This window comes from Lotus japonicus, chromosome 1 (genome assembly GCF_012489685.1).
Source record: "Lotus japonicus ecotype B-129 chromosome 1, LjGifu_v1.2".
NCBI classification, from domain to species: domain Eukaryota; kingdom Viridiplantae; phylum Streptophyta; class Magnoliopsida; order Fabales; family Fabaceae; genus Lotus; species Lotus japonicus.
This window is the reverse complement of record NC_080041.1, coordinates 18,603,325-18,616,361: the sequence shown is the minus strand read 5'-3', so window position 1 is coordinate 18,616,361 and position 13,037 is coordinate 18,603,325. Positions and strand designations below refer to the sequence as shown.

Sequence of the window (13,037 nt, the reverse complement as noted above, 5' to 3'; positions counted from 1 at the left end):
GAGATAGCAAAATGGTGGGTCATTTCTACTTTTTGGAGTCTCTCCACTCTCCCTTTTGTGAACAGATTGAAGAGAGGAGAGCAAATTTCTTTTTTGTTCCATTTATACCCCTCTTTACTCCTCTCTTGAACCGTTCAACCTCTTTTTTTTATCATTTCAATTGAATTGTATTCAAACTTCTTCCAGTACTATATAAAAAATATATTTGAAAGAAATAATTAAAAAGTATATTTATAATAAATATCATACAAACTATTCTATAATAAATGTTTCATACAACTTATTCTTTAATGAAATTAGACCAAAGCCACAACCCCAACTTTGTTTTAGGCTTTTAGCCATGCTGACCATTTCTCTGCTTTGAGCCATCTTAGCCATGGTTGTCTCAAACAAATACCGACTAGCTTTACCCAGGTTGTCAGTTGTCCTGGAAAAAAAAGCTCACCCAATACCTTTGGTGATCGCCTCATTTTTTATGATTTCAAGTCATCAACAATTTCATCGTCCTTTTACTTATGAAAAAAAACATTGACGCTATTCTTTCGACAACTTCAATTGTTAGTAAAATCACCTGCCAAAATTTCCTTCAAAAATGTTATCTTATGTCACTTTGACTGTCGATAACCTTTTCCTCGCTTGCGAAATAGCTAGCTTGCTAGTAGACCATCGGTAGTTTGACTCGTTACCGACAGTTTTGTGGTCATCAGTAAATCAAGCTTTTCTTATAGTGATTTAGCAACTTTATTTCAACAAGAGACCATATTTAAACTGAACATTTTTTACTGGAACCAAAAGGTCCCTTAACCCTCAATTTTATGGTTCTCTCTAATATGCACCACTTTTATAGTGGTGTACTTTTACATCACTTGATTTGACCGGTAATAACAGGTAAACACATCTTATTTTTTTTAAATATTATTAAAAATTTGTTATATGTTAAATTTTTATAATAAAATATGTGTTGACCTGTTATAGCATGTTAATTCAAGTGGTGCACATTAGGGATCACCCAATTTTATTTGTCAAATTCTAGGCCACTTTTGTTTTTGGTCAAGCACTTTTTTTCCCATTGAATGTCCAATAATTCATAGTTTTTGTTTTGTCTCACATAGGTTTTGTTTCTTTGGGCCATAGTCCGAAGCCATTAGGGTTAGCCTTCCATTGGGCTTGGACCCCTCATCAAATTTCAAAGAAGCCATATAACCCGTCCGATCATGTTCATCTAATACTAGCCGTCCAATCAATCCACCACTCATTCTATATATTCATCACCCACACATCTTTTTCCTATGCGCCGTTCTTTCTTACCCTCTTCCTCTGTAATTAGGGTTCCAAATTTCAATCCTTTTCCTCACTCACTGCCAATCCTTTGAATTTTCAATCTTCCATGCTTCTTTATCTGGTCGGTGAGGACTATTCAATTCCCATACGACTCGTTCCCTTGAAGCAATAGTGATTGTGTTGTTCCTTTTCTTATTATACCTGAATCCTTTTTTGTTGCATTTGGGTAAACAAAGGAACAACTAGATCAAATTTTCTTACAAAGTTTCAATTTTGATTTGTGGGTTTGTGTTTTTATGATGATTGTAATAATGGGGTTGCGCTATTTTTTACTGTGATGAGTCTACAGACCTGTAATGATTTGCGGGCATGATCGCAAACATTATGAACATCTAAGGGACTGAGTTTAATAGTGCATCTTCCATATAAAACTAGTAATTTTATTTTGTATTCTGGTTTTTAATTGTAGTGTCTAATAATCTATATGAATTTTTTTTTGTTAAATTTTGATTGGCTTCAATTTATATGAGGTTTTTGCTTACACCTTTTTAGTTGTGTTTGGCAATGTTGAATTGAAGCTGAGAGTTGTGTTCCCCTCGCTATCCGATGCTGCAATATTGATGCTTCATTTGGACGTCGGGGAACAAAATCTATTTGGAGTGAATTACATTCCACTACTTGAGATTTCTCTCTATTATAACTCCAAACTTACTTGAATATTCCATTCCACCGTTTTTTTGTTAGGTAATATTGTTAGAAAATTTGTTATCTACTCGAGAAAAATGGGTTGGAGTGTAATATTTCAGTAAGTTTGGATTTTATATTCATATAAGGAATCTCAAGGTAGTTGAGGGTAATTTACTCCTTTTCTTTGGTTTCAGAAATCAGGATTTTGATTTGTTAGAGTATTTTAAAAGGCTTTTGTACGGTTGTAAAGTTGCAGATTTTGAACCTCTTAACCTCCTATGATGTTGTTTTAATACTTGGTAGATTAGAAGTATATTAACATTTGTAGGTAATGATGAAGCAAAATATATAATCCAACACTTGATCTGATATAATTATGTGTGATGGTAAATTGATATAGCTTCTGAGCCAACACCTTCTGGTCTGTATTTTTCAATCATGTTTAATTTATTTTGAAATGTGGGTGTTGGCTTTTTAAATTCGAAATTGTTTGATTCCTTTTTTCTTAGATCTCAACATATTTTGATACGTAGGTATGGTAATTGTAAGCGTTTTTGATACTTCAATTACGTAAATGTAGTTCTATTATTATTTTCGGTTGCATAACTTTACATCATGTGATGATATTGGAAAAATCTTAGGACACCTTCCTACACAGTAAACTTTGCTGTGGATGAGAATAAAATTTCCACACTGATGATGTTTTTGGAGTTTAAACTATGCAGTTGAATTTTCTTGCAATTGTTGTGCAATTTTTGTGTTGTCGAATTTGAGAGTGCAAAATTAAAAACACTGCTTTTTTAATTTTTATAGATCAAATCAAAGTGACCTATTTATTATGATTTATAATACATCCAATCATATTTTATAAAATCGTAACTTAGTTAAATTCTAATGTATCTGAGATTTTTACCAACAAATTGCACAAGCTAGTTAAGTTGATTAAGGTCTATATGCTCTGTTCTACTTGTTCAAGGTAATTCAAAGTGTGCATAGTAAAAATTTAAGCATAGTTTATTCCAGCATTGTTGTGGTGTTTGTTGGCCTAAAATATGAGAATTTTCAGCTTTGATGTTGAGGCAAATGAATATTGATGAGGCTTGATTCGAGAATAGTATTGAGGAGCATTGTTGCCATCAATAAATTGTTGGTGTCCTGCCTCAATTGAAGAGAGGAACTGAAAGTATGCTCAGTATAAGTTATTGCCAAAGGAATGGAGTTTACTGCCCCACGTAATTGTTTGATCCTTAACTTGTTTATAGTGGTGTCTTGTAATCTATGCCGAACTGTTTCAACTTTCAACATGTATAATACCTTGATTTAGACCAAATTTCTTTGATCTATTTCTATAGTTTCCAATATCTAGTACGCAAGTTGCTTCTCCTAATTTTTCAGTGAAAATATGTATGTATTGCTACTTCAAATACCAAAATTGAATAGTAATAATGTTCTTTGTGATGAGAAATTTGTCATTCACATGTATAATCAAATATAAAATCTTTACAATCGCTTGTTTCATCAAAGGCTCTTTGCCATTAAGAGGTTTAACCTCCCACTAATATTTTCAAGGTATATTCTCTTTACAAAAATACACTATTCTTTGTGACAAACCTTTTACTTTTTGGTAGGAATTTAGATATAATAATCTTTTGTATTATTAGACATTGTTCAAGCTTATCTGAAGCTTGATATTTCACCTAAGCTCAAAAACCCTAAATCATCTTAAAAGTCATGTTAGCCGACTTCGGTCCATACATCATATGGTGTTAACTTGGACAAAACTTTATTTAGTGTGAAAGTTGTGGTTAACAAAGCATGCTCACATAAGGAGTTTAGGGAAATTTAGTTGATTCATCATATATTGAAGCATGTCAAATGGAGATTAGTTCCTTCATGGTCCGAATAATCTCTAATCTTATGATAGTTCCTCCATGGTCGGAATAATCTTTCAAAGAATTCTGACTTGTGTTTTCTTAGATACACAAATTCATATTGATTGAATTCAGCAGCAAATTTAAATTTAATGAAGCCATTGTGCTTATTTTTCAATATACATCATTATGTTATTGATTGATATTTTGAGATCGACATAAAATAGATTCTTCTATTTGTGCGTCAAAACAAATTATTTTAAAGAAATAAATAAAAACTTGTTCAAAAGAAACATAAACAATAGCGAATTATATATCAATTGCTTTTAGAGAGGAAATATACGATCCTACGACTAAGGAAGTAACTTTAGCATTATATCCAAACAAACGCTTTGCATGGAATAGGAGATAAAATGACAAGGTTCAAGACTAAAAGAATGAAGTAAGTTTTGCAAGGACTAATTTTGGAGTTCATGGGAAAAGAAGATCCAAATGAGTTAGAGGCTACACCTAAGTGGGCCACTTTCCTTGAACACAAGAATGATGATTTTGACCCAACTTGAAGGCAGAATTTCTAAAAGCTCAATCTGGTGGTGAATTTCCAAAAGTTCAAGATGCACTCATGGTATAGAACTATCCAAATTAGAGTCTAAAATTGTTGGACCTTAATAGTTAGTAAATATGCCCAATTTTGTTATTTTCTTTTGAATTTTCGTATGTATTCTGTGTTAAAGTAACAATTGTGAATGAAATAGTCTCACATTGGATATGTAAGCAAGAGTTGAAGAGTTTATAAGTGGAAGGACTCACTCACCAATTGCCTTAAGGTTTTGTGGTGAATGTATGTGGATGATGTCCTAGACCACTTATGCTTTTAGCCTCTTAACTCAATGTGTGGATCGTAAACTCTCAACTCCCTCATGAGTCGTAAGACTATGAAGAGTATAGCGTTCCGCTGCGCCACTCCAACATTCTGGTGGTGAATTTTTTTATGATAGTTTGTATTCTCCTAGTTGGTTTTTTAATGTCTTTTGTGAGCAATTGAATCATCTCTAGGTATAGTGAGTTTTTACTATAGTTTTCAATGCTAGTGGGTGTTTTTAATCACTGGTTATAAAAATATCTAGTGGAGTCTCTTAAGTGTTAGTGAGAGCATTAGTATGTAGTGCAAAATGTAGTAGCCCACTTATTTTATAAATAAGAACTCAACACAAACCAAATTTTGAATCTAAATGATGTTTTGAGTTTTCTCCATTTGTGAGAATTTCCTTTTTGTTCTTGGTTTAAGAACTAAACCTAATAACTTTTCCACCGCAGGTCGCCGTTAGGGTCAATTTGCTTTTATCCTTTGATAACTTTGGTTCTACTCACATTTTATGTGGTTTGGTTTTTTAGCTCTCATGAGAGGCTTGTTCTCATGGTGCATTTTTATCTCTTATTCAATAAAGTTTGTTTTGCTGTTAAAAAAACTTTGTTTCTACTGACATTTTCCTTCTATCTATGATAACTTTGGTTTTACTAGCAGATTGCGATTATGGTCAAGCTCCTATTTATCAATTACCAGTTTTCAGGACAATCCGTTGTTTCCCCGACTTTTCTACTATGAATCATATCAGCCATAGGTTTCGAGGTAGAGCCTTTTTCCCTTTTTGGTTGGACCATCAATATGGCCTTATATGGTCCTTAATGTTGTGCTCAATAGTTCTCAACATGATGAGCAATTCAGACAGTGTTTTCTCAATTTCATTCATGTTACAGGGCATGACAACTTTGCTGACTGTTAATCATTCTCAGAGAAATTCAATGTCGTGGAGGTACCCAATAACTTTAAGACTCTTGTCTTAGATTCGTACAATGATGACTTTGGCCCAAAGTAATACCTTGAGGTGTTCAATAGCAAGAACGGTGCGCCCGACCACTCTAAATGTAAGTGGATTGTTATAATTCGCCCATCACAACCGACCAAATTCATGGCCAAGATTGTCGTCAATCGGTTGACAATCTGCACCTCATCAATTATGATTGAATATATTTTTAATTTTCTCTGAATCAATTCTCCTCCATAAAATACACTCCTTATAAATTATTTCATTATCATTTTTTTTCCTCCAAATATGAAAACTAATTGAGTTTCTAAATATATACTTTATCGAACACGGTAAAAAAGATCTAGTCCAAATATTTGATCCAATGTGGAACACGGTGTTGCAAAACTTACATCTCTATACATATAATTCCTTATTTTCTAATGCGACTAGTATTATTTCCAAGTTCTTATTTAAAAACATGATTCATTTATATGATTCAGAAAGTAAATAACATTATTTGAGCAAAACATTCATTACTTGCATCAATATATAAAAAAAGTTGCAAGAAGATTACAACATATATATAAAACTAGAAATAAACTTGTTTGTACTGTTCAAAACAAAGAAATTGCAATAAAAATACAATTCTCTCACTTAGAAACAATTTTTAGTCTTTTAGAGTTGAGATTCACTTTTCAAAGCTCTCACCAAAAATTTTCATGTGCAGCCCAGTTTTAAGAGTAATGGATGTGGCTTCATCCCGTGTGCTACTCTCCATTGTTTCTACCGTTGTTATTATGTATTTTACAAATTCCACTTCAAAATCTTTACCCATAGATCCTCTTATGCTAAGTGTCTTTAGATCGTGACATATATCCTGAGAGAACTCTCTTTTGCCAAAATAAATGTTTGTTTAACTGTAAGACCCCGAAATAAATAACTAAATTATTTATTTAATTTCATTATATTAATTAATTTCAAAATATTTTATTTTCTATAGTTTCATTGAAAATAGAAATAATATCATTAGTCTTCTTATTTTCAATAAATCATAACTTTGGGTTTATTCGATAAGCTCAATTCAACGTTTCGTGAGCTATCTAACAATTGTCTTTTCCTCTCAAATGATGATAAGTAGTATTATCATTTTCTTATAATTTATACTTAGCTTAAACGCATAATATGACAACGTCATATTTGTTCTAATTGTCTCACAATTATTATTTAGCTCAGTTCTTACCCATTTTCTTGTTCATGGATTATTTTATTTTGCTCAAAGTGATTCAAATTTATATTTCATTATTTCATTGAGTTTCCTCATTATTTTTTATATAGTATTATATCATCCTTATATTTTTCTCTTAACTCTATGAACTAAATCATTCGGTGTCTAAATCAATTCGTACCGATTTTCAAAATATCTTAAATAAATATCTCACCATCCTTATCCCTCCACCTCATGCTTTCTCTCTCCTCACCCATCAGCAAATCTGTTCCCTTCCTCTCTTATAGCAAGACCCATTCCTTCCATTGTCAATTTTCTCATCCTCTGAACGTTGCTTTCTTTCTTCAAACATTCATTCATTTCTTTTATTTGTCTTTTCTCCTCACTCACCCTCTCTTCGTTCTTCTTGCTGAAGCACACCACCACCATCATGAAACCACGTGGACAGCACCACAACACCACTACAACCATGCCATTTTCTTCTTCTCGGCCAAGGCTATTATCAAGCCTTCTCCACTTCCAATTATTTCCAAGAAGCCATGCACGCAACCAGCCTTCATTCTCCCCTCTGTTTAACACAGCCGAGAGCTCCTCCATGAAAAAAAAGGGGACAATCACTACAAAGAGAAGGAGCCACAATAGCATAGGCACATTACCACCATCATCTTCATCTTCATCTTCTCATTTTATGGTAAAACTCCTCCTAGTTTCTTTGATCATGTTTTTAGTCAATGAAATTTATTCTCTTAGTTTCCACACATAGTATTTTCATTAAAGTTATGACTATGGAAATGATTCATTAAACTATGGTTTTTGTTTCAAAAAATGTTGAGTTCTTGTCTTTGTAAAATTTTCAATTAGAGCTTTTTCCAGAGTGCTTTTACAAATGTTATTCCCCATCACCGGATCTATAGATTTCACCAATTAGTTTTCTAAAAAGTTGTTTTTTTAGTTAAGTGATTTTGGGGTTTTAAGGATTTTAATTTAAGCATTGATTAATTGTTTTTAAATGTTAAAAATGGCTTTGGAAGTGATTTGGGGAAAAAGGAAAATTTATACATATTTATGTAGACGTGGCCGAGCCTATGGCATGTGTTTTGGGTTTGGAAAATCAATTCTGAAACTTGTTTTTGTTTAGTGAAAATCATAAGTTAAGTTTGAGGACTAAAAGTTTATTGTGGGAAAACCTTAGGACTAAAGCACAATATGTTTAGAAGTTTTGGGTTAAACTTGAGTTTTAAAAGTCTTGGGGTTTGTTTGATAAATTTATTAAAATTTGAGGACTGGTTTGCAAAATGAGTTTTCTTAAGGACCTTTCTTTAAAACTCACAAGTATCTTCTCTTTGGACTTTAGTCATTGAAACATAAAACATATGCATTAACCTAAGTGAGTTAGAATGATTAGCTAAGCTTATTTTGGAACTTTAGATATGACCTTAGAGGCTAAGGTTTAACATATGTACTTATGAAGGGTACGAATAACGGGAGCGCTTGGCGACGAAACCAAAGAACCAAAAAAGGAAGCGAGCCGACATGGGAAAGCAAGGATGTGTTTGGATGAGAGTTGCAGTTTAGGAAAGAAATTGGCTAAGGTAAGGGTAACTCAGTTTTAGCGCGTCTTTGAGTCTTGCATGCTTTTATCGCACTGCATGCGTTTGAGATGAAGGTGTTTAAATTGATTGGCATTTGATTATGACTGTTGTGTTGAACTGGGAAAATGTTTTCTGGAGGCTTCGGCCGAGTGAACTTATTGAGACGTGTGTCTCCATTTTCTGAGAGGCTTCGGCCGTTTACTGGTTTCTGTCATTACTGCTTTCTAGTTGATATGACAGGGTTATATTTTCCAGCACTGAATTATTGATTCATCGCTCAATAGAGCTTGATGTGTTTGTGCGGATATGGAACTGAATTGACGAATGCTTGTTGATATTAAGAGTAACATAGGGTTACTCTGTCTTGATTATTGGATTTGAAATTGTTAATATTTGTGCATATGGGTTGTTGGATTGTACTGTGTGGCCTTCATGGCGTTATTAAGTGGCGGATCAGTGGTTTTCGTTCCACGTGATTGTCCCGTCTTGCGAGACGCTTTTGATTTTACCGACTGTGTGGCCTTCGTGGCGTACTGTGTGGCCTTCGTGGCGTTATTAAGTGACATATCAGTGGTTTTCGTTCCATGTGATTGTCCCGTCTTGCGAGACGTTTTTGATTTGACCGACTGTGTGGCCTTCGTGGCGTACTGTGTGGCCTTCGTGGCGTTATTAAGTGGCAGATCAGTGGTTTTCGTTCCAGGTGACTGTCCCGTCTTGCGAGACGTTTTTTTTATTTGACTTGTCTTGGTAGTAGCACATAGTTGTACTACAGGGCACTTATATATTGGGTTATATGGATTGATTTTATGGTGGATGTTGTTGGTATCTGATTGGATGTCATATTGTTGAGGTTATTGTTATCTGATTTAGATCTTTGTTATTATGTTACTGATACCTTATTAAATCTATGTTGTTGATAGTTGATTTAAATCCATGTTGTTGGCGTTGTTGATATATGATTTGATTTCATGTTGTTAGATATATGTTGTCATCTATATTGAGATTAAGTTGCCAGCTTATGTGCTATGTTATGCACTTAAATTTGAATAGCATGCTTTTCCCTTTTATACGTGGTAATTGCATGGAGTTAACCCTTTCTGTTTGCTACTTGTTGTTTGGGCGCTTAACGCTATTAGGAGATGGCGAAACCTAGATGATTTTTAACCCGTACGAGTCGGAGAGGAGAACTTGAAGAACAGTGGAAGACTCGAAGAATAGAGTTAGGTGTAAGGCTAGAGCCTTGGGTTAGAGAGCTTACCATTATCGGTTAAAGCTTGCATAGGAATTTTATGGACTTATGTTTGAGGTTTCGGGTAGGTTCTGATACGTTGCTTTCCGGTGTTTCCCGATGTGGAGATCGCAGGGGGTATGTCAGATTTATAGTGTCATTGCATAATGGATTCTTTGTTGAATCTGATTCTTGTTAGGTTTTGTAGGTTGTGTGTTTTCGTTTTACCCTCGGGTACTTGCCTTGTTTAAGGCTTGATGTAAATCTATTGTAGTTGGGAGTATGCATGACATGTTTTGGAAATACTTCGAAAAGAAAAAAAATAATACTCGTGTTTATGAATCATTTTGGGAAAACATTGCATATTTACCTTATCAGATTGTTACCGTAACCCTTGAAATTCGGGGCGTTACAGAAACGGTAGACAATCATTTTCATTTTGATTATACACCTCACCACAATCATTGTCGGGGAAACTATGTAATGGAATACATTGACCTATAAATGAAAATTTAATAAGAATATGGATGAAGTAATCATGGCCTCACCTGACTATTAATTTCTAGATTTTCCAGCTTATGACACGTTTTAAGGGTTGATGAGAGAACTATGCCATTTTTGACATTTTTCAAATATAAATCGATCATGAGAGTGACCAGATTCTCAAACACACTAAAGATTCTTGAACCTTGAGGGATATGAGATAATGAAAAAGATATACCAAAGTATTAATAAACATAGTAATTCTACACAACCTAAAAATCATAGTTAGAGCTTTTGTAAGGGTTGTTTTATGAAGTTTTAGTAGTTCTCTCGTCAATATAATTAAAAGTACTAAACATTTAAGTTCATTATGTTAAAAGAAATGATATTTTTTTTAGAATTTTTCTATCAAACATTTTTTCTTCACGGTGAAATAAGGGTTTAGGGTTTACACAAAAATTCTAAAATAAATTACTGTAACATAAGGTTTGAAATAAGATTTGCATCAACAACATTTTAACAAATAAGGATAACGCATAGGGTGTAATTAGATCAGATTAATCTTGCGGGAACTGTACCTAGAACCGTATTAATATTAACGTAACCACATAGTCACATACATACAACACATTTTTATCACTTAAATATCATGAGGACCAAATAAAGAGTAAAACACTCACCAGATTGCCACTTGAAACTTCTAGGATTTTCTTTGCAGTCAAAAGATGATCAAATTAAGAACAGAGAACCTTAAGTTTTCGAGTCTTAAAAACCAATTTCTTAGCATTGCAAAAAAATTGTATCAATCTCTATGACTTCAATGTTAACTGCAGACACCACAATCTCTGATATAAGCATGTCACAAATTTTAAGAAATTTGAGACTTGGGCTCTGGATCATAACATCATCAACATGACACTTCTCTAAGGTTAGGTTTTCAAGAGATAAACAATGAGAAAGAATCTTTTGAAAATCATCTGGTGACACACTCACGTCACTAAGGGTTAGAGTTTTTAGAAATTGGGGAGGATAGCTCGAGGGTAAATTCTTCTAAGATAATAGTTTTTCAACTCAAGAAACTCAAAACCACATAATATATAAAATGGTAAATCAATAATCCCTCTAATATAAATTTGAAATTGACTGTTGCTGAGTGTCGCAATCGGGGGGGTCGCGGCGGGGAAGACGCACTAAAAAGCTAAATAGTAAACAGAAGAGTCGTTATCAATGTTTTTAAAGGGAACACTGGAAAACCCAAAATAATAGTCTACGAACCATATATCAAGTTCGGGAGTCTGTTACGCATGGGGAAGATACTAGCACCCCACAGCGACCGTCTTAAGACGGTACCTAAGATCAATTAGGTAGGATTCCTTAGCTTTAACAAGTATTTGTTTTACCCTCTTTTCTATTACTTTATATTTTTTATTTTATTTTTATTAAAATTATTTACACGAGAACCTTAATGGTTTTTTATTTTAGGGTGCTTGTCGGGAAATAAAATCTCGGCCTACGTATTCTCTGTAAGGAGACATTAAGACTACGTAGTTCCAACGATATAAAAGAGAAATTGCTTAAGATTTTTTAATTGGATGAGACTCAAGATGATTAAGCATACGATGAGGCCACCAACCTTGCTTATTATGCGAAATTATTAAATTGTTTTAGAATGTTTAGAATTAATCCTTTTATTTTATACATTAGTTTGTAAGTTAAGAAAATGTTTTCAATTTAGTTTTAGGCCCAAGATACATTGGTATACAATAGGCCGAGCCATACAACACATGAGAACGAAGAAATCGTATAATCACGGCTGCTGCTCTTTCAAGTGAGACTAATTTGATTTAATACAAGTTATTTTAGATATTTTAAAATTGTCAAATTTATAATTGTAAAATTAATTTAGTAATATTAAGATAAGTTTGTATTTTAGATTTGGAAGCTTTTCCTTGTAAATTTTCCGATATAAAATGGTCTTAGGATTAATCTGACAACACCTTGACCAAGGCTATTGTCAAATTCTTTCAGTAAAATAGTGATAACAAAATTAAAAAGTACATGCACAAATAAAGATAACACTATAACAGATTATATGTTAACAAGAGATGAATGGAAAAAGAAAATTAAAAGGGAAAGGAACTCTCCTCTGTTGTGAGGCTACTACTGCTTCAACGCAACACCATCTTCTGTTCCAAGCACCATGCCTAGATGGAGAGAAAGGCTTATGATTTCAGCATCATCAAACTCTGGATAAGAATTACAATGATTCAGAGGTGAGGACTTCACTTATGGGCCCATTTGAGATTTTTATTTTTTCTTAAGGAGGGGAAAATAATCAAAACGTGAAAGGGCCAATTTGAAAGAGACCAGCCCAATCATTTTTTCTTTCTTTTTATATACAAGACCAAAACACACTTGATTATTAGTAATAAAAAAAGGTTTTGCACTTTCACTATGTATTATTTTCACCTTAAATGAAGAATAAATTTGTAAGACCTGGATTTTCAGAACAAGCTAATTTCCGACTCACGCGTAGAATCAGTGTAAGCGTGACAGGAGTTTGATATTTGAGAAAGATTAATGAAGAATAAAGTTCAGGAATTGCTTGAGGAATGTTGCGTAGTCATTTTAGGAATTAGAGCGAGTCGTCTGCACACCCGCCTTATGGCAAGCGTGTCCAGAATAGGCTAATTTCGCTTTAGAGCAACGTTTTAAGTGAGATTTCGAATCCTGGGAAAATTTAAAGATTTTCTTTATTTTTCCTTCGACCAGCGTTTCATTTTGGAACTCTGGACTGTACGCACGATAGTATTCACTTTTCGGATGTCCGACGACGCTAATTTCCTTGCTTCGAAACCCTAG

The 13,037-nt window shown here is 33.5% G+C and overlaps 1 long non-coding RNA gene and 3 other non-coding genes across 4 annotated transcripts; all 4 read left to right on the top strand.

The window, feature by feature from the left end:
- Window positions 1-1,608: 1,608 nt before the first annotated feature.
- Window positions 1,609-1,691, top strand: LOC130734731 (small nucleolar RNA SNORD25). Its single transcript, XR_009018077.1, has one exon. It is a non-coding gene; the product is annotated as a small nucleolar RNA SNORD25 (small nucleolar RNA).
- Window positions 1,692-1,791: 100 nt separating this feature from the next.
- LOC130734971 (small nucleolar RNA snoR136) lies at window positions 1,792-1,933 on the top strand. Its single transcript, XR_009018299.1, has one exon. It is a non-coding gene; the product is annotated as a small nucleolar RNA snoR136 (small nucleolar RNA).
- Window positions 1,934-2,293: 360 nt separating this feature from the next.
- LOC130734942 (small nucleolar RNA snoR31) lies at window positions 2,294-2,381 on the top strand. The gene has a single exon (XR_009018275.1). It is a non-coding gene; the product is annotated as a small nucleolar RNA snoR31 (small nucleolar RNA).
- Window positions 2,382-7,173: 4,792 nt separating this feature from the next.
- On the top strand, window positions 7,174-10,037 carry LOC130733970 (uncharacterized). The gene is made up of 3 exons (XR_009017704.1): window positions 7,174-7,563; window positions 8,344-8,464; window positions 9,601-10,037. It is a non-coding gene; the product is annotated as an uncharacterized LOC130733970 (long non-coding RNA).
- The last annotated feature ends 3,000 nt before the right edge of the window (window positions 10,038-13,037 follow it).